The 21,565-nt window shown below is 38.8% G+C and overlaps 1 long non-coding RNA gene and 1 pseudogene across 1 annotated transcript; both read left to right on the top strand.

Moving 5' to 3' along the window:
* The first annotated feature begins 13,744 nt into the window (after positions 1-13,744).
* On the top strand, positions 13,745-14,609 carry LOC121998266 (annotated as a pseudogene).
* A 1,666-nt stretch (positions 14,610-16,275) lies between these two features.
* On the top strand, positions 16,276-16,625 carry LOC122005071. Its single transcript, XR_006118313.1, has 3 exons — positions 16,276-16,371; positions 16,446-16,505; positions 16,605-16,625. It is a non-coding gene; the product is annotated as an uncharacterized LOC122005071 (long non-coding RNA).
* Positions 16,626-21,565: the final 4,940 nt, after the last annotated feature.

The raw sequence follows: 21,565 nt of genomic DNA, 5'->3' as shown, positions 1-21,565 counted from the left end.
TGGCCAAGAGCTGGCCACTGACTTAATCTTGCAATCCTTGCCGGATAGCTATAGTCAATTCGTTCTGAACTATAACATGAACGAGATTGACAAGCCACTGCCCGAGCTCCTTAGTATGTTACGAACTGCTGAGGTTAACCTTAAGAAGGTTAAGCCCATTCTGATGGTCCAGAAGCATAAGGGCAAAGGCAAGCCCAAAGGCAAGGGAAAGTCCCAAGCCAAGGGCAAAGGCAAGGAACTGAAGCCTAAAGGAGGGGTCGCCAAGGATGCTACCTGCTTCCACTGCGGTCAGACCGGGCACTGGAAGAGGAACTGCAAGGTATACTTGGAGGATCTTAAGAAGAAGCGAAGTGAGACTTCCACTTCAGGTATATATGTTATAGAAGTCAATCTATCTATTTCTACATCATGGGTATTAGATACTGGATGTGCTTCTCACATTTGTACTGATGTGCAGGCGCTGAGAAATAGCAGGGCATTGACAAAGGGCGAGGTGGATTTATCTCTGTCCTCTGGGCTTGTATTAGAATTAGATGAATGTTGTTATGTGCCTGCTTTGACTAAGAACATTGTATCAGTTTCTTGTTTAGACAAGAAAGGTTTCTCGTTTACAATAAAGAACAAATGTTGTTCCGTCTATTTAAATGATATGTTCTATTGTAGTGCACCTCTGATAAACGGACTCTATTTTCTAGACCTTGAAAGCCCTATCTATAACGTAAATACCAAGAGGTTCAAGTCTAATGACATGAACCAAACCTACCTTTGGCACTGTCGCTTAGGGGATATAAATGACAAGAGCTTATCCCAACTCCATAAGGATGGTTTGTTGGACTCATTTGATTTTGAATCATATAAGATATGCGAGTCATGCCTACGAGGCAAGATGACCAAGACTCCCTTTAATGGACACAGCGAGAGAGCAACTGATTTGTTAGGACTCATACATAGTGATGTATGTGGCCCTTTCAATGTTGCTGCTAGAGGCGGTTATAGGTACTTCATCACATTTACTGATGATTTCAGTAGATATGGTTGTACTTGATGACAATAAGTATGAATCCTTTGAAAGTTCAAAGAATTCAAGAATGAAACCAGCTTGGCAAGAGTATTAAGATACTTCGATCCGATCGAGGTGGAGAATACCTTAGCCATGAGTTCCGTGACTATCTAGCTGAGTGTGGGATTCTATCCCAACTCACTCCTCCAGGAACACCACAGTGGAATGGTGTATCCGAACGGAGGAATCGTACCTTATTAGATATGGTACGATCTATGATGAGTCACACATATCTTCCGACATATCTATGGGGATATGCTCTAGACACGGCAACTTTCATACTCAACCGAGTTCCATCAAAGGCCGTGATAAAGACACCATATAGGATATGGACTGGGAGAGATGCCCAGGTGTCTTTCATGAGGATTTGGGGTTGTGAGGCTTACGTACGACGTCAAGTCTCAGACAAATTAGGACCCAAATCCGACAAGTGCTATTTCATTGGATATCCCAAGGAAACTAAGGGATATTACTTCTACATTCTCAGTCAGCACAAGGTAGTTGTGGCAAAGACTGGTGTCCTTCTAGAAAGGGACTTTGTTTCTAGAAAGACTAGTGGGAGCACGTTCGATCTTGAAGAAGTTCAAGATGCGAACAATAGCACTGATGCCTCGATGGAAGTTGAACTGGAACCACAAAGTGTTGTGGATGATGTTGTTCCACAAAGAGTTGAGGAACAACAACCAGTTCAAGTAGAGTTCAGGAAGCTGTGATGAGACCAGATTCTGAGAAATGGCTAGAAGCCATGAGATCCGAGATGGAATCCATGTAAACCAACCAAGTATGGACTTTGGTTGATCCACCTGAAGGGGTAAAACCCATTGAGTGTAAGTGGGTCTTTTAGAGAAAGACTGACATGGATGGACTTATCTATGAGGGATTTCTGCCGATGTCACATGGCGTGAGTCTTTCAAAGACTCAAGGTCCCTCTTCTAGAGAGAAGAGAGACCGCATGGATCAGATCCCTTATGCCTCAGCCATAGGGTCTATCATGTACGCCATGCTATGTACTCAACCTGATGTCTCGTATGCTTTGAGCATGACGAGCAGATACCAGTCAGATCCAGGTGAAAGTCACTGGATAGCGGTGAAGAATATTCTTAAGTACTTATGAAGGACTAAAGAATATTTTTTGATATATGGAGGCAATGATGAGCTAACTGTAAAGGGTTACAGTGATGCCAGCTTCCAGACCGATCAGGATGATTAAAGATCACAGTCGAGGTTCGTGTTTTGCTTGAATGGTAGTGCTATGAGCTGGCAGTGTTCACAGCAGTTCTACAACATTTCCATCTCATTCGAGAGATTATCGATAAAGGAGATGTGAAGATTTGCAGAGTACCTACAGAGGCTAACATCACAGATTCCTTGACCAAGGCTGTGGCACAGAAAAATCATGATGGTCACACTAGGTCATTAGGCCTTAGAGCCTATACTGATTGGCACTAGTGCTAGTGGGAGATTGTTAGTTAGAGCCCTAGAGCCAATCATTTGATGATTGTATGGACTCATGTATATCATATTCTTGTATATTAATAAAGGCATTTGTTTGGTTATTATACTTATTTGTATTAGTGCCAAATAGACTAAGTATAATAGTGTCCTTGAGTAGAAGGTTCATACCTATATCAATCGATTAGTTGAATCGATAGTGAGATGATATAGGGAACACTACTCTAAATCATTCCTAGTCGAGTATTAACATTCAGGGACAATGTTAATACAATAAGACTAGCATGTAGGTTAGCTCGATGACTTGATCTCACAAGTCATGGATATAGAGATATCAAGCTGACACATGGGTATGCATTAGAGAATGTATACTGAATGACCCGCCATGAGAAAGTATCATGGATTGTTATATGAGTGTTATATACTTTCTCATGTGGCTATTAGTATGACTATTAGTCCTTTTACCTGAAGTCACCATGGATCCCTACATAAGGAGTTATGTACTTTGGTTTCGTCAAAGGTCACCCGTAACAGGGTGGACTATAAAGGCGATTACTGGGTATGTAACAAATTATGCAGAGGGATGTGAGTGATGTAGATGGGATCTATCCCTCCCATATGACGGGAGCGACATCAATATTCTTGATAGAGTTAGACCACGAAGTGCATGGCCATGCCCAAATGAGTCAACATTAGATGTTGAACTCATTTGATCGAGTGAGTCTACTTGGAGTTCAAGATTTAGATTGATTAGAGGATGACATGGTCTATGCCTCACATTGATCAATCTAGATGTCAAGGATAGAAGGACAATGTCACATATTGTGATGAGTCATAATTAGTAGTCACAAGGTGATGTTGGATCTCAACATTCTTGTAACTTGGGTAGCAATGATGTATTACTAGATGTCGCTCATTGCTTATGTTTCTAAAGGAGTTTAGGAACATTGCCAACGTTATAAGAACCTATTGGGTCACACACAAAGAACAAGTGGATGGAGATTAGGTTCATATGATGAACCAAGAGGATTAGATTCATTTGATGAATTAAATTGGATTAAGAGTAATCCAAATTGGGCTAGCTTGAGTTAGACTCAAGTTGATTCATGTGTTCAATGAGTCTAATTTAGATTATGATTCATTGAATCAATTTAATTAAATGAATTAGATTCATTATATTAAATTAGCTTGAATTAAATGGTTGGATTAGATCAACCATGAGAGAGATTAAGTCAAGTTTGACTTGACTTGAGAGGAAGAGGAAGAGTCAAGTTTGACTTGACTTTGCCACATCATATGTGTGACTTGGCATTAAGTGGCCAATGATGATGTGCCACATCATCATAGTTAATACATGATTATGCCACCTAATGGAAGTTACACTTCCTTCTTTGTTTTAATGTGGCCGGCCACATTAATGAGAGTAATTACTCTCATTGTGGTCGGCCACTCAAAATGAAGGGAATTGATGTTTTACATTATGATTGTGATTAACTCCTTCTTCTTCCTCCTTGGGTGGTCTCTCTTCTCACCATGGTGCTGTTGCCGTGAGGTTCCAAGAGTGGAGAGGGTGATTTGAGTTCCCAAAAGTAGAAAGGGTAAGTGAAGGTCACATAGAAAAGTGTTCTTGGTTTTTATCCTCTCTTCTTTGATCTCCTTTCTTCTTCCATTCCATCCGAGAGCCCTAGAAAGTGCTAGCACACTTGGGGTCTCTCTTCTCCATCCTTGAGTGCTAGAGAGCACTCCTTGTTCGTGTGGATATCACTAGAGAAGTATCTACCTTGATACTTTGGAGATCCGACATGTACCTTGGACGAGCGGGAATTTTGCGAGGGCACGCTACAAGGGTAAAGTTCTCAACACATAGATCTAGGAGTAGATCTAAAGATTTTGAAACTCGTATTTGTATTTCGTTCGATTTTCCTTGCACAGATCTACGGCTTTGGGTGATTCGGGGTTTCCGCGACGCGAAAAGCGATTTTCGCGGCCCGAAAAACCCAACAATAAAAACATAACATGATAACATGAAGTGCACATTATATAGCATCTCATAAAAACATAACATGACAACATGAAGTGCACATATCAATTAATATGGTGACATAAAAATTCATATCATATCATAAGAGTCAACATCATACATGATTAAGGTTTTTTTTTTAAACTTCTAACAAACCTAAATCATGCTTGGCCGAAACATATAAACATACATCATAGATTTTCAAACAACATGGATACATGAAATCAACTACCTAAGTCTTCATAATCAATAATCATAGCATGTAATACCTTAGGAACCCTAGGTAGCTTCTTAACCTCATTCTTCTTATCTTGGCCGAAACATGAAGGCATGTTTTAAATTTTTTTTAATCAATTTAATGCATGAAACATTAGCAACCTACATAGCATAGCAAGTGAGTCCTTTGGTAGCCATTGTTGGTGCAATATCCTTTAGGTCAAGGTTGACCTTGTTGACCAAGCTTGAGTCTTGGTTTGAGTTTCGATATTTTGACAATACAAGATTTCGATGATATGGAAAAGTGCAGGTGTAGTTGTTCATTTGGGGAGATTGTTTGGTGCAATTCCCCTCTGATCAGGGTCTGATTAGGTTGGTTGAAGAAGAGTCAAGTATGTCAAGGTTGACCAGATACTTGACTGGGAAGTCCTAACTGGGATGTTAGGCAGAAGAAAATCCTGGTGAGTGAAGCCAGGTGAAAGACCTTGTAGTGAAGCTAGGCAGAAGGAAAATCCTGGTGAGTGAAGCCAGGTGAAAAACCTAGTGAGTGAAGCTAGGCAGAAGGAAAATCCTGGTGAGTGAAGCCAGGTGAAAGACCTAGTGAGTGAAGCTAGGCAAGTTGAAAGTCCTGGTGAGTGAAGCCAGGCAAGGGAAAATCCAGATGGATCAAGGCTGATCGGACATCTGATGTTGGGAAGTCCAAGTAGGTCAAAGGATTGACTGGATACTTGGCACGAGGAAATCCAGATGGGTCAAGGTTGACCAGACATCTGGTGAAAATCCAATTAGGTCAAGGGAGTGACCGGATACTTGGCATGATGAGGAAAAGTCCAAGTGGGTCAAAGGGATTGACCGGACACTTGGTGAGGGAGTCCTAGCAGGTCAAGGGTGACCGGATGCTAGGCATGATGAACCAACAGGTCATGGATTGACCGGATGTTGGTTTGGGGGCTTGAGACTTGGTTTTGGGCAAAAACCAGTGTCTGGATCGATCAGCCGATTGATTGGCTGATACCCAATCGATCGGCCGATCGATTGGGAAGGTCCCCGTGACAAGTCTCGAGTGGGCAAGTCGCAGAGCGCACAGAACATCTCTGGATCGATCGGTCGATCGATCCAGAGACCCCAATCGATCAGTGGATCAATTGGGGTGTCGCGTTTTTACGCGATAAAGGCTAGATCGATCAGCCGATCGATCCAGGCATTTTCCGCAGAGTACAGAGGCGCTCTGGATCGATCTACCAATCGATCCAAAGCCTCCCCGATCTATTGGGAGCAATCCAATCGATCGGGATCTGATGGTTGGCATCATATTTAACTACAAGCGTTTGATTCCTTCGGTAGAACTTCACCGATTCATCTCAGATCTCCACTGTGCTCCCAGAGCTTCTCCACAAAGTTCAAATTACCAGTTCTTGAAGGTTCTTGGAGGTTTTCCAAGTCAAGAGGCGGATCTACAGCTGAAGAAGAAAGCTAGGGTTAGGGTTTTCTATACTCATTGTATGCTTTTGCTTGTATTTGTTTATCCTTTCCCTTTCTTCTTGTAGTGTGAACTTGTAGGGCTTCTCCGTCATCGGTAGTTACTGAAAAGGAGTGTTCATTAGTGGAGGTGTGTGTGAGTGTGTGGATCCTTGGACTAGTCACCTCCTTTGTAGGTGGATACCAAGTAAATCTACTTATTAGCGTTGTGTGTGTTGTTTCTTGTATATTTTCGCTGCACATCTTTGAAGAAACAAGCAACGCCGACCACGAGCACGCGACGAGCTATTCACCCCCCCCCCCCTCTAGCTACATTTCAGTCCAAACAAGTGGTATCAAAGCGAGGCCGCTCTTCACCGGAATCATCGCCAGAAGGGGCAAAGCTAGAGGGTGAAGAAGTTGGAGCAATTCTACAAGTCGGAGACTTCATCACAAGAAGCTCAACTTCAAATGGAATTCCAAGATGAACTCGGATTCGACACGAGGGTACCTCCACCATTCACCATGATAAGCTTTAATCTTTGGAGATCAAGGATCGAGAATTTCTTGATGGTGGAGATAGAGCAATGGTTTTCTCTCATGGAAGGTTTCGAGGCTCCAACAAATTCCAAGGGAAAACACCTTAAGAAAAGCAAATGGAGCCAAGAACAAATCCAAAGATGTGAGGCCAATGATAAAGTGACCAAGCTTTTGGTCAATCTATTGCCTAGTCACATTCTTGGAAAAATTGGAGAGTTCAAGGATGCCAAGGAGCTTTGGAGCAAATTGACATCAATTCATGAGATCCCCTCCACTGTACCAGACCAAGAAAAATCCAAAGAGGGTGACTCATTGGATCAAAATAAAGAGCAAGAGGACTCCGAAGTTGAGAGATGCTCAACTTCCGAAGAAGAGGAAGTCCAAGAAGCTTCATCTTCAAAGGAATGCAATGAAGAAGGCAAGGAGGGAGCATACTCCTTGTTCCATGTACAAGATGAGGATGAGGAAGCCTCCACCTCTAGGATTGAGGGGGAGCAACTTTCATTGACACCGGATCAAGAGCAAGAAGAAGCCTCCACATCCGGGTCAAAAGAAGAAGAGGATGAAGAAGCTTCCACCTCCACATGTCAAGAAAAATCTATTGGAGGAGTATCAAGTTCGGATCAAGAGAAAGCTTCTACCTCCGGATCAAAAAGAGAAGATGCCATCCCTACACAGGAAGGTATAAATGTTTCAATTAAAAATAAAAATCATATCATATGTTTTGAGTGTAGGGAGCATGGGCATTATAAGAGAAAATGCCCTAAATTGGCCAAGAAAAAGAGCCAAGTGGCACCAAAGGGCAAGGAGAAGCCCAAGGAGACCATCCTCACAACAAAGAAGAGCAAGGAGCACATTGTGTGCTTCTCTTGCAATCGAAAGGGGCATTACCGAAGTCAATGCCCTAAGGGGAAGACGGTCGTCAAGGCTCAAGGAGGAAGTTCAACTCAAGGGGGAGCCTCCAAGGTAAAAAGAAAGATAACTTTTATTGAACCTACCCCTTTAAATTATGGTAAAAATCATGCTAGTTCTAACTTATATTATTTCAATGCTATTTACCTTGAAAATAGGAGGCATGATAAAGTTAAGGAAAATCATGTAGCTTTTCATGCTAAAACTGTAACACCCACTAAGCTTTTAAGATAAATATGAGAATGATGAATTTGCCTTAGAAAAATATTAGTAGAATGTTGAACCAAAAGGAAATAAAAAGAAATAAAAATAGGGAGTGGTCAAGGATTGAACCTTGAACCTTTCATGATGTAAATGATAGGATTAATGGGTAATAACCAGTTGGGATAGGAATGATATATTGATAGCAAAGGAGGGAAACTCATGATAAGGATGAGAGTAAAAGCTAGCTAAAAGAAAGCAAGAAAAGAGCAAGAGAAAGGCAACTTGCCTTCCTTCTTTTCTCTCCCTCTTCCTCTCCCTTTGTCCTGACTTAAAGAGGACAATTAAGGGGATTCATTCCCCCTTGTTTCATCATGAATGATGAGAACAAATAAATAAATAAAATAAAAAAAAAGAAAAAAAAAAGGGGGGCTAAGGGAGAAGGAAAGCAAAAAACCAATTTTGCTACCTCTTCCCCCTTAACATAAAAGGGAGCATGTAAAGAGAAGATTTTATTTTTCTCTCATTTCTCTCATTCTCTCCTCTCCACCACCGAGAGCCTCAGCCCCCTCTCCTCCATTTTCGGCCACCCAAAACAAGGTTCCTCCTAGGATACAAGGAAGGCTACCTAGGGAAATCAAAGGAGGAGAACAAGAAGAAGAGACCCTTTCTTCCATCACCACACTTTAGAACCACAAGCGAAAAGGAAGTAAGTATCCCCTCACCTGTGGTACAAGTGGTTTTAATGTGTTTTTGGATTTTATGAGGATTTTAAAACCTAGAAACAAAGTTGTGAAAATTCGGCCAAAGAAAGGACTTGTTGATCCTAGGAAAGTTTAATATAAGCCTTGATTCATGATAATTTTTCTATGCTTTGTAAGAAGGTTTTCTCTCATATTTTTATATATATGTGATGCTGGATTAGAGATGTACCTAACCCTAGAGTTTCGGCCAAAAAGGTTTTATAAGGGCTAGGGAATATATTTGTTTACCTAACTTGCACAAAACCCTCTAAATAAATGGTTAAGGATCCATTATTGTTTTCATACTTGAAGGTTACTTGGAACCAAAAGTACCCCACTCACAAGTTTCGGCCAAGGAAGGGTTTAGGGTTAGGAAGACTTTGAATTTAAACTCACCATGTTTATATGATAGAATATAGAGTTTCTTAAAGAGTTGCATGCTTGTATGTTGATAGAAACTCAGGAACATCACTTTTAATGTTTCAGCCATGGTAAGGTGGATGGTTTAGAATAGCTTAAACAGATTTTTTTTAACATGATCAAAACCTCCATGACAATAAGATATGAAAGTTGTTTGATGCTCCCATGCTTAATTAGAGTATAGGAAAATTGGTTGCATGATATATGATAATTATGACCACAAGGGTCCTAGCTTGTTTGTGAACCAAACTTATATGTATAGTTCCTTTGATGTTTTTGCCATAAAAACTTGTTTAGGTTTTCCATACTTTAGGCCACCTAAAACCTAGTTTAAAGACTTGGAAGGTTTCGGCCAAACATATGCTATGAGATAAAGAAAGGAAAAACCTAGGAAACCTAAGACACAATTTAAATGTATGCTTATAGTGCTTGTCTTTTATACATGTTATGAAATGTGTTATGACTTTCTATGCTTTTATGCCATTTGAACAAATTCCATGCTTGATGAGGTTCGGCCATGTAGGGTTTAAAGACCTAGAAACCTTAAAATTTAGACCTCATGTGTTAAAGATGCTTCTTATGAAATTGAGATAACATGTTGATTGTGTTCACATGCTTATATATTTAAGTATGATTCAAATGGACACCTTAAAGTCTCGGACATGAAGGGATACATGCCTTAGAAACCCTAGAACTTACATTGAACATGCTCATGTCACTCTCCATGAAATATGAAATGTAGAAAGCTAAAAATTCACATGCTATATGTTGTTAGTGACCTAAATTGATGCTAAGGGAAGTTTCGGCCATAACAACTTGTATGATGCCATTTATAAATTTATACATGATGTTAGAGTAAGTTCACATGCTTGTATGCTTGCTTGAAAACCTAAATGAGTACTTGTAAGTTTCGGCCATGACATAATTTTAAGGGCTTAAAGGATTTAGGAACTAACTCAATTGTGCTTACCATATTCCTTGAAACAAATGCTATATGGTTAAGGTTTCCATGCTTTATGTCATTTAGAACCTTGTTTCACACTTGTTAAGGTTGGGCCAAATGAGGTTTAAGGACTTGGAGAACTTAGAGTCCAATTAAATCTTGTTTATAATACTTCATATGAAAATGATATGTGGATGAATTAGGTTCTACATGCTTGGATGTTGTTTAAAACCTGAATTGGCACCTAAGAGGGTTTCGGCCAAGATAAGAACCCAAAGGACTAGGAAGCTTAGTACCCAAATTAATCATGTTACATTGTTCCTTATGATTTGATGAGCACATGATACACTTTTATGCTTAGACATGTATGCTTGTGAGCTATACAAGATGAGAATTTCTACGATATGTTATGAGTTCAAAATATGCATGCTTTATGTTATGATATGTGGGTAAATTTTACATGCTTTGATGATATGATATGAGCTAAAAATATGCATGCTTATGTTATGATATGTGGTTAAATTATGCATGCTTTGATGCTATGTTTAGTGCTTAAAATATGCATGCTTTCATGATATGCTAGGTGGTTAAATTATGCATGCTTGATGATATGCTTTATGCTTAAGATATGCATGTTTTTATGATCTATGCCTAAGTGATGCATACTTTTATGGTATGATGTATGCCTAAGTGATGCATACCTTTATGACATGATGTATGCCTAAGTGATGCATACCTTTATGATATGATGTATGCCTAAGTGATGCATACTTTTATGACATGATGTATGCCTAAGTGATGCATACTTTTATGACATGATGTATGGCTAAGTGATGCATACTTTTATGATATGATGTGTGCCTAAGTGATGCATGCATTTATGATGTATGATATGTATAAGTATGACATGTACTTTACTTTATATGGCTTGTACCAAGGGAGGGCTCCATAAGCGCCCCGGGGTCGATGGAATAAGACTCGGGCCTCGTTAGGGATGGGCTCCTAAGTGCCCCTAGGTCGATGGAGTAAGACTCGGGCCTAATATGTTGCCTTGTAGGGTTCAAGACTTGCTACCTTGGACCTACATAGGTTGCGCGCAATATGTAAGTGGTATATAGCCGGGATCCCCTTTAAGTTGAGATTATGTTCAAGTATATATGTAAGAAGAAATGGTTTTAAAGATCATGAGACATACACATGTTTTTCAAAATCATATTGCATATACCTTATGATGATTTATGATATGCCATGGTTAGATATGATTATGTTATGTTCCATGATATGTCCATGTGTAGGATATGCCATGACTCCTTATGACGATATACCATGATTAGATACGATTATGTTATGCTTCATGCTATGCTTTACGCTATGATATGCCATGACTAGTTATGATTTCTTCATGTTGCATGATATGCTTAAAAGAGTATGTTACATTATGTCATGACTAGTTGAAATGATGCCATGTTGAGACATTCTTTGATTATACTATGATTTTCGGTTTTAGTGAGTAGGAAAAGAACTTACTGAGCCATGAGTGCTCACAGCTTACTGTCCTTGTACCACAGATAAAGGAAAAAGCTGGATGAGCTAGAGGAGCAGCATGAGAGGAAAGGAGATGTGTGTGGCAGTGGCTAGGCAACCAAATAAGAACCTGCTTTAAAAAAAAAAAACTTTTAAAGAACTATGCTTTGGTATCATGAATTGTAGTACCGTATGTGTGACTTGATGTTATGTTTCTACTAATTTTGATATCATGTTATTGAGGCCATGATAGTGTAGTTCGGATTTGATGAAAGGGAAAACAAAAGAAAAGTTTTTATTAAACTAAGAGAATTATTTTAAGTCTTCCGCTGTTTTAAAAAAAAAAGAAAAATTTGTACATAGAGTATCGTAGCCCCGTCCCTTAGGGTTAGCAGGGAGGGCGGGCGTTACAAAAACCTCTCAACCTAGGTTTAGAAAGGTAGATAGAAATTTAGACAAGAACCCTAAGGATTCTAAGTATTTGCTTAAGAAAAAGAAAAGTCATGATTTTAGTGAAAAATCTATGGTTGAGGGATTATGGAAGGAAAATCAAGTCTTGAGGTCAAGACTTGATAAATTAGTGAAGATCCTTAGAAAAATCAAAAATGAAACACAAGGGTCTAAGGGTAAAAATCTAGGGCTAGGAGTATCAAAGTCATTCAATGACCATAGAGGTTTGGGATACAAACCAAAGGCCAAGAAGGATGTAATTTCCTATCATAGGGTTCCATATAGTTATGGAACTAACTCTAAGTCTAAGGGTCATGTCAAGGATACAAGGGAAGTTATCCCTAGAAGTATCTTTGCAACAACAAATGTGACTAAGACTTCTAAGAAGTCAAAGAAAGTCACTAAGAAGATCACAAGGGAAGAAATCCCTAGAGTTGACCTAGAAAAAGTGACCAAGGCTTCTAAGAAGCCAAACAAGGTTACTAGGAAGGTATCTAGGGAAGTTATCCCTAGTGAGTACCTAGAGAATTCAAGGAGCACCAATAGGTTTTGGGTTCCTAGGAGCATCTTCTCTAGCCCATAGATGGGTTAGAGAGTGTCAACTCTAAGTGGAAGTGTAGTTAACCCAATCATGATGAAGTTGACACTCAAGGAGCATTTTCAAGGTTATTATTAAACTTTGAAAATGATAAAGGGTTTACTCGTGGAAAGAGTAAAATGTGTCATATTTTGAGAAATTGGATGAAATTTTAAATGACACAATTTGAGAAAATCATAAGGATATACCAAGTTGGGATTTTGGTATTTTCTTAGTGTTACTCTTGTGGAAGAATGAAATATGCCAACATTTGAGGAATAAGCTTAATTTCAATTGGCATAAGTTAATCAAGAGAACTAGAAATGCCAATTTAGGTTTTGGCATTTTCTTGGAGTGTTTAGAGGGCAATCTAGGTTTAATTTTTAACTTAGCTAAGGTTTAAGGACACTTAGATAGGTAATATAGGTATTTTATTTATGCTAAACCTTGCCATGATTGTTTGCTCACTATATGCCATGACATCATATTTAGTTTAGTATTTTGCATTTATGACTTACTATGAAAAATACAAAAATACTATGTCATGTCATACATATATCATGTAGTTATAGGAATCTTTCTTTTGAAAGCTATTTCATTTTGATGTATGCCATAACATCATCATGCATCATTTTAATTCCTTGTTTATTAAGGACTAATGACATTAATTAACAAGTAACATTCTTGGTGTATGTCTATAATTCAAAAATGCCTAGATAGATATGCATGATCCCTAAATTAGGGCAAAACCAAACTTTACATCTCACAAAGACCCATAAGGTGACTTGTATATGTTTTTAGTGTACATTAGAAACAAGTGAGATGTTAGGATGATGAACAAAACTTAAGATGTTGATTTAGTGCATTCTTTTGAGTTTTAAGTTCATCAAAACACATAGTTATGTGTTTTCCAATCATTGGGAAAGCTAATGTACAAGTCATGTGCATTGAGCCCAAGGAACATGGTTGGATATTGGTTTTGAAAATAATTTTAAAATGCTTTCACTACAAGAAAAACCTCATTCAACAACACTCAAACGACAACGATTTTATACCAAATCGTTGTCTTTTTGCCTTTTAACAACGGTTTTAACAAAAACCATTGTCTTTTAGTAATTTTTTTGGCATATGACAACGGTTTTTAAAAACCATTGTCTATTTATATTTTTTTGGGGCTACGACAATGGTTTTTAAAGGCTACGACAACGGTTTTTTAAAATTGTTGTCTATGTGCGCTTCTTTCGCCACTTTTTCCCGCTTCGCCATTTTTTGCCGCGGCGTTTTTTCTTTCCCTCTCCCCGAAATTTTTTGCCGCAGTATTCTATCCCTTTACCTTCTCGATCCAAGCCCCTTCTCCTTTCCTCTCCAAGCCCTAAACTTGTCGCCCCTTCTTTGCCCTGCCTCCTCCCTTCTGTCATCCGCTTCCACCGCTCCGTTTCCACTACCACTCTACACCTCTGACTGCACACTCGTAGGTCCTCCCTCTTCCCCCACCTCTTCTCCTCTTCCCTCTGCCCCTGCCGTCACAACCACCATCTCCATCGGAGACAATCTTCCTGACGCCAACCTCTCCTACTTCGGCTCCGATGGGGAGCTCTAGACCGTCACCATCCTTGATCTCACCAAGTGCAAGAAAGCCATCTTCTTCACCGTCCCGAGGCCTTTACGCCGACGTGCTCGCAAAAGCACCTCCCTGGATTTGTGGAAAAGGATGGGGAGCAGCATGCCAAAGGCATGGACACCGTTACCTGCATCTCGGTCAATGACGCTTCCGTGATGCAAGCCTGGAAGAAGGATCTCAACATTAGGGACGAGGTTTTGCTACTCTCCGACGGAAACAGGGAGTTCACCTTGGCACTCGGGGTGGAGTTGGATCTGCCAGACAAGCCCATGGGCCTAGGCATCCGATCCCAGCGCTATGCATTGCTGGCAGAAGATGGGGTTGTCAAAGTGCTCAACTTGGACACCATTGCCCTGCTGGGGCCTCTAATGTGGGACTCAAGTTCCATGTGTTAAACCTCTTTATACTAGTGCTCGTACTCGTGATTCACTTTCTTCCTAATATATCTCAACATTGTATATTTCTAGTATAACATAGCAGTAAGGAAGTATTTATATTGCATTTTGGTTTTTTTGGTTGGTTAAATGATGTAGTCCAGTTTTTCTTTCTAGGTCTAAGATTTTATTTTTATTTCTTTTTTTTCTGAAAAGTCTTGGACCAATTGTCTTCTGCATTATATAGAGCCTAGTGGACCTGCAACAAATCAATCAATCAATGAAGAGGTTGATTCCTTCTCGATATTTGTTGGCAATGCGAGTTTTTCTAGTTCTCTGTTGTCTAATTGTTGCTACAGGTTTACTGTGGGCATCACATGATATTTACATATAATTTGATATTGTTGTCTTCTATATCTTGGATTGTTTCTTAGTGGACCCATGACCCTTATTTATCCATAATTCTATGGACTAATCAAATTAGTTAAATTCACAATGTTTATTTTTCAAGTTATTGAATATTTTTCCTATATCTACAAATGATGTCTTAGGGACCTCTATTTAGATACACTACTTCAAACTGTAATGATGTTGCTGTGGATGTTAGATTCTGGTATTATTTGGCATATTAATGCTTTGATTTACCTTCCCACTTTTTCTTTTTTGGTGCCGTATTACTTGAATGTGGTACATGTAAAGAGTGCCTACTATAATGTTCAAGTTCTCAAAACTGTGTTTGTGCTCATTAGAAGTTTGATAATTTGTAGTAACATTGTTATGGTTTGGCTGAATTTAAGTGGTTCAATGATTAAAATTTGGTATTATTGTCCTTGTACCAGACATCTTCAATTCGTCTTTATAGTAGATCCATACAAAAGTTATGTCCTATAAGATTGTACAGAGTAACATTGAACTCTAGTTACCATTAGCTTGTAGTTGAAAAAATTACCAAAGAAAAAAAAGGGAAAAAGATTATTTAAAACAAAGAATTATTTGAAATATATATATATATATATATATGCCCAAGTTACTGAGGATTCTCGACTTGCACCTTATTAGAATTTTGTAATATATAGTCTATGCTAAGGCTATCTTTTTTTTTTGATACTTGTTCCGAATTGGATAGGGTTGTTGTCTTCTATTAGAGAATTTTGGTTTCTTATTCTTAGCATCAACAGTCACACTGTAACTATTTCTCAATGATTGTTATGTTTTATACATATAGAATTCTTCTGAAACCTCTAACAGCAAGTGATTTAGTAGCAACATCTTGAGTTGGGAAAGCCACTGCTAGATTGATACTCATGTTGATATTTCTACTAAACTGTAGGTTGATTATGCTTGCACCCCTGAAGAGGTTCAACAACATTTTAGTCGTGTGGTACTGTTAACAGAGTCACCATTCTCACTGACCGAAATGGTCAGCCAAAGGGTTTTGCTTATGTCGAATTCTTGGAAGTTGAGGCAGTCCAAGAAGCCTTTTGGTTGCATGAGTCTGAGCTTCATGGTCGTCCAATCAAGGTTTGTCTATTTAATCTCAAGTATTTTTCTTACCAGCACACTTTTAAATTCTTATTAACAGCAACGTTGGTTTTTCTAACAACAAGATGAATGCTTTGTTTCAGGTTGCCGCCAAACGAACCAACGTTCCAGGGCTAAAGCAGTTCCATCCTCTACGACATAATCCCTACCCGATGTATTCATATAGCAGGCCTCACATGCCATCCTGATGTCTGGTTTGTGGACAAAGAAGCAATCGCAGTTACTAGTGTGTCTCGGAAGGCAACTTTCTACAATGGACCAAGCTCTACGGACTTCATAAATGTCCATGACATTTTTCTTAAATGTGATCATGATTCAGTAAGCTTCCAGAAGATAATATAGTGTTGTTTGATCAAAGATTTTGATGCATTACTTTTACTTCCTTTGTTTAGATCATATACCTTGGGAAGTCTGTTGAACCAACAATATATGATCTTTTGGGTGATCAAGAGGTTTATAATTTGGACTTTTCTGAAAACTTTGTAATATCTTCTTTCTGCTATGCTTCTTGGTTATTTTGGAATCTTTCTGCCACAATTTTGCAATGCAAGGTTGAAATCTGCTTGTTGAAAAATAGAAAACCATCATGGACGAAGAAGAAGTTTCTGTGCTCCAAAGTCAAGTCTGTCTTCATTGCTGGCACATACAACTCATGCAGAAGTGTGAATTAATTTTTTTTGTATTGTGGTTGATATAATTTTCCTGTTCATGTTGGGTTAGGTTATATTTTTCTTTGCCAACCATTTTTTGGACCTCAGAGATATATTGTATATTTTCTATAACAATCTTGCCAAAAGATAAGGGTCCTGGTATAATGAAACTTGATGTCAATTGGTATTTAACCAATAAATTAAAAATGTCATTAGATTCAATTCACTTTAAATTTATGCTTGTGTGTGGTTGACTCTGATGGGATTTAGTAAATTGATGACTTTTTAAATATCTTTGATATCCATATAACAGCAGTTTAACAATTATACTGCTTGTTTTGGGTGGTACAACAACTTATCGATGTATAGTTGCCTTGATGTATCCTTACTATCTTGATTATATTTGGTTTGTCAGGTTGTTGCATCTTAAGACTGGCTCGAGGTGACAAAATATGCTCGATTGGTCTGTGCTTAGGCTCGTCAAGAATTAATTCAAGATATGTTTAAGGTCTGGCAAGATTCTCAACAAGGAACTCTTACTGGTGACATGATAAAGTATGAAATACAATATAAAATCAGTTTTAAATAGAATGTTGGTTTTCTTTTCCAATTTACCTGCCTAAGTAGAACATCTGCTATGTAATATCCAGGAAGCTACTTATTTCCTTCAAAAAGGCTACTAGATAAAAGCCTCAACGGATTATATTCTACAGGTATGAATCTTTGGAAAACATAAAAAATACTTGATTGTTTAGATTAATATAGCAAGTTGTACATTCAAGGATGGAGTGAGTGAGGGTCAATTCTATCAAGTTCTACTATATGAACTAGATGCGATCAGAAAAGTAAATTTTCTAAGAATTTATACTACGATTCTTGTTTCAGTGTTTTTGTACTCAACATTCCATATGTATTTCATGCTTGTGCCTCTCTAGAACCAAACTATCAACCTCCAATGACTTTTGTGGTGGTCCAAAAATGTCATCACACTATACTGTTTGCTAACAATCACGGTGACCACTAATTTATTGATAAGAGTGGAAACATATTGCCTAGTTAGTTTAGTTGATAGCATGGATGCATCATTTTCAAGATAATTCTATTTTGTATATTTTTTTAAACCTTGTTTTCTCAATGGAGCTTTCCATCCTTGAAATTCCAGGGACTGTTGTCGATTCTAAGATAGGCCATCCTACTGAATTTGACTTCTACTTGTGTTGCCATGCAAACATTCAAATAACTCATCTCACAACTAATACCTTTTGTATGATGTACTTATTCAGGTAACTGTTGTAAAAACATATGTGTGTTTATTATTTTTTCAGAACAAGTTTTTTCATATATATAATAGTGTATTTCTTTTAATATCAATAGGTTGTTGATCTCCTAGTGTCTTATCAAAGGGGTAGAAAGATTGAACTTTTTGATGGAGCTGGTATGGGGAAGACTAGATTTATTATGGAACTAATGATCAACAATATTGAAAAAAGTTGGCATGAAAGAATCAGCAAGCTGGAAAGAGGATTTCAATGAAATCCTACAAGTTGAAGATTGTGATGGGATTTGGGTTGACAATAATTAAGTGCAATCCTACATGACATGAACCACCATCACAAGTTTCTAGTCTTTTGGCTATTGTTCATTAGTTGCAAATGGAGTTTATTTGTTTATTTGTATTGGGATAAATTTTATTTGAATATGAGACATGTTTTTCCTTTTGTGATTGTAATTCTTTTATAAGTAACATTTTGAATGATATTGATGTGGGGAATATTCTTTCTTGATTATGATTCTTTACTATATATTTAAATTGAAATATGATATATTGGTATTAAAAGATAATAATTCAAAAGACAACAGTTTAAAATTGTTATTGTTGTCTATCACATTGAAAGACAACGGTTAAAAATCATTGTCGTAGCCCCAAAACCGATTGTAACTGCAGTAAAAATGCTCTAAATAACAACGGTTTTAAACCATTGTCTTTTCATTCAAACACAACGGTTTAAAACCGTTGCAAAACTATTGTCTTTTCATTCAAAGACAACGGTTAAAAACCGTTGTCGTAGCCCCCCACTTTTAACAACACTACCAATTACAACGGTTTTAAAGGGTCTACGACAACGGTTTTTAACCGTTGTCTTTTAATATTTTTGTTGTAGTGTTTTGGAAAACCTTGGTGAAGACTATCTTTTGATAGTAATCATCATTGAATAGTTGAGCACAAACTTGAAGAAAACACTAAAGTTTTTACGAGATATTCAAGTTTGTGTCAATCATTGAAAATATGAAGTCTTTTCAATGAAAACTATATTTCCATGATACTATATGCCCTAAATAATGTCTACACAAATTTTCACGATTTTTAGAATTTTGTAGATTTTTCTAGGGGTTTCTGAAAGTCACTGAAAGTGAATTTCAAAACTATCAGGCCTTCAATCGATCACCCGATCGATTGAAGGGTCTCAATCGATCACCCGATCGATTGAAGGGTCTCAATCGATCGAGCGATCGATTAAGGGTAGGCTTCTCGCGAACAGAAGCTTCCTGGATCGATCCACCGATCGATCCAGTCCTCCTGAATCGATCAGTGGATCGATTCAAGCTGGTTCAATCGATTGGAACCCAACTCCAATCGATCGAAGATGCTGACTTTGGCTGGGAAAGCTTATTTTCATCATTTTGAACCTATTTTAGTCTAGGTAACCATTCCAAACCCCTAAAAATACATTTGTATACATAAAAATGGTGTTTTCATGTTGAAAACAAGGATGGACTGGTTAAGGGAGACTAAGTAGAAGTTTACGTTGAGGTTGATTCAAATTTTGAACTTTTGAACCTCAAAACTTCTAAGTTTGGGTTTCCTTAAGGTTTAGGGATTCCAAGTCATTGTTGGTGGAATGACAGAAGTTACGTACATGTCTTTAGGGGGAGTTACTCTTTAAGGACATGAAAACTAAATTTTCATACACCGTGGAAGGTGGTTAATCTTCCTTAGTGAAAGATGCTCAAGGTTGAGCATTGGTTTACAATGGAGAGTGGATATCTTCATTGTTTAAGTTGTAAATGCTCAAGGTTGGGCATTTGTCTACATTGGGGGAGAATGTAGGGTTAAGGATAAATGAAAGGTGTGGGACTTTCATTATCGTGTTGATCACAATGAGTGAAGTTGCGAACAACGATGAGCAACTCTTCAGGAGGAGAGTCTCAAAGGGGAGAGTTGTCAACAAGTGAATTTGTTGTTGTGTGCCAATAGGGGGAGAATGTAGGGTTTAAGTTAGGCCTTCATTATCTAAGAGGGAGTTTGCCTTCTTAGTGGGAGAATGTAGGGTTTAACTTACGCCTTCATTACCTAGTGGCATGAAGGAAGTTGAGGCTATGGGAAATAGCCTAACTTAAATGAGGTATTGTTAAACATCAAAAAGGGGGAGATTGTTGGTGTAATATCCCTTAGGTCAAGGTTAACCTGGTTGACCAAGCTTGAGTCATGGTTTGGGTTTCGATATTTTGACAATACAAGACTTCGATGATATGGACAAGTGCAGGTGCAGTTGTTCATTTGGGGAGATTGTTTGGTGTAATTCCCCTCTGATCAGGGTCTGATCAGGTTGGTTGAAGAAGAGTCAAGTAGGTCAAGGTTGACCAGATACTTGACTGGGAAGTCCTGACTGGGATGTTAGGCAGAAGGAAAATCCTGGTGAGTGAAGCCAGGTGAAAGACCTAGTGAGTGAAGCTAGGCAGAAGGAAAATCCTGGTGAGTGAAGCCAGGTGAAAGACCTAGTGAGTGAAGCTAGGTAGAAGGAAAATCCTGGTCAGTGAAGCTAGGTGAAAGACCTAGTGAGTGAAGCTAGGTAGGTTGAAAGTCCTGGTGAGTGAAACTAGGCAAGGGAAAATCCAGATGGATCAAGGCTGATCGGACATCTGATGTTGGGAAGTCCAAGTAGGTTAAAGGATTGACTGGATACTTGGCACGAGGAAATCCAGATGGGTCAAGGTTGACCAGACATCTGGTGAATATCCAAGTAGGTCAAGGGAGTGACTAGATACTTGGCATGATGAGGAAAAGTCCAAGTGGGTCAAAGGGATTGATCGGACACTTGGTGAGGGAGTCCTAGCAGGTCAAGGGTGACCGGATGCTAGGCATGATGAACCAACAGGTCATGGATTGACCAGATGTTGGTTTGGGGGCTTGGGACTTGGTTTTGGGTAAAAACCAATTTCTGGATCGATCAGTCGATCGATTGGCTGATGCCTAATCGATCGGTCGATCGATTGGCTGACGCCTAATCGATCGGTCGATCGATTGGCTGATGCCTAATCAATCGGTCGATCGATTGGGAAGGTCCCCGCGACAATTCTCGAGTGGGTAAGTCATAGAGCGCACAGAACATCTCTGGATCGATCGGTCGATCAACCCAGAGACCCCAATCGATCAGTGGATCGATTGGGGTGGCACGTTTTTACGCGATAAAGGCTGAATCGATCAGCCGATCGATCCAGGTATTTCCCACAGAGTACAGAGGCGCTCTGGATTGATCGACTAATTGATCCAAAGCCTCCCCGATCGATTGGGAGCAATCCAATCGATCGGGATCCGACCGTTAGCATCATATTTTGTTGTTGGCATTCGATTCTTTCGGTAGAACTTCACTGATTCATCTCAGATCTTCACTGTGCTCCCAGAGCTTCTCCACAATGTTCAGATCATCAGTTCTTGAAAGTTCTTGGAGGTTTTCCAAGACAAGAGGCGGATCTACAGCTGAAGAAGAAAGCTAAGGTTAGGGTTTTCTATACTCATTGTAATCTTTTGCTTGTATTTGTGTATCCTTTCCCTTTCTTCTTGTAGTGTGAACTTGTAGGGC

Source organism: Zingiber officinale, chromosome 1A (assembly GCF_018446385.1).
Source record: "Zingiber officinale cultivar Zhangliang chromosome 1A, Zo_v1.1, whole genome shotgun sequence".
Lineage (NCBI taxonomy): Eukaryota > Viridiplantae > Streptophyta > Magnoliopsida > Zingiberales > Zingiberaceae > Zingiber > Zingiber officinale.
The sequence above is the reverse complement of the archived record's forward strand: the minus strand, read 5'-3'. Positions and strand labels throughout refer to the sequence as shown.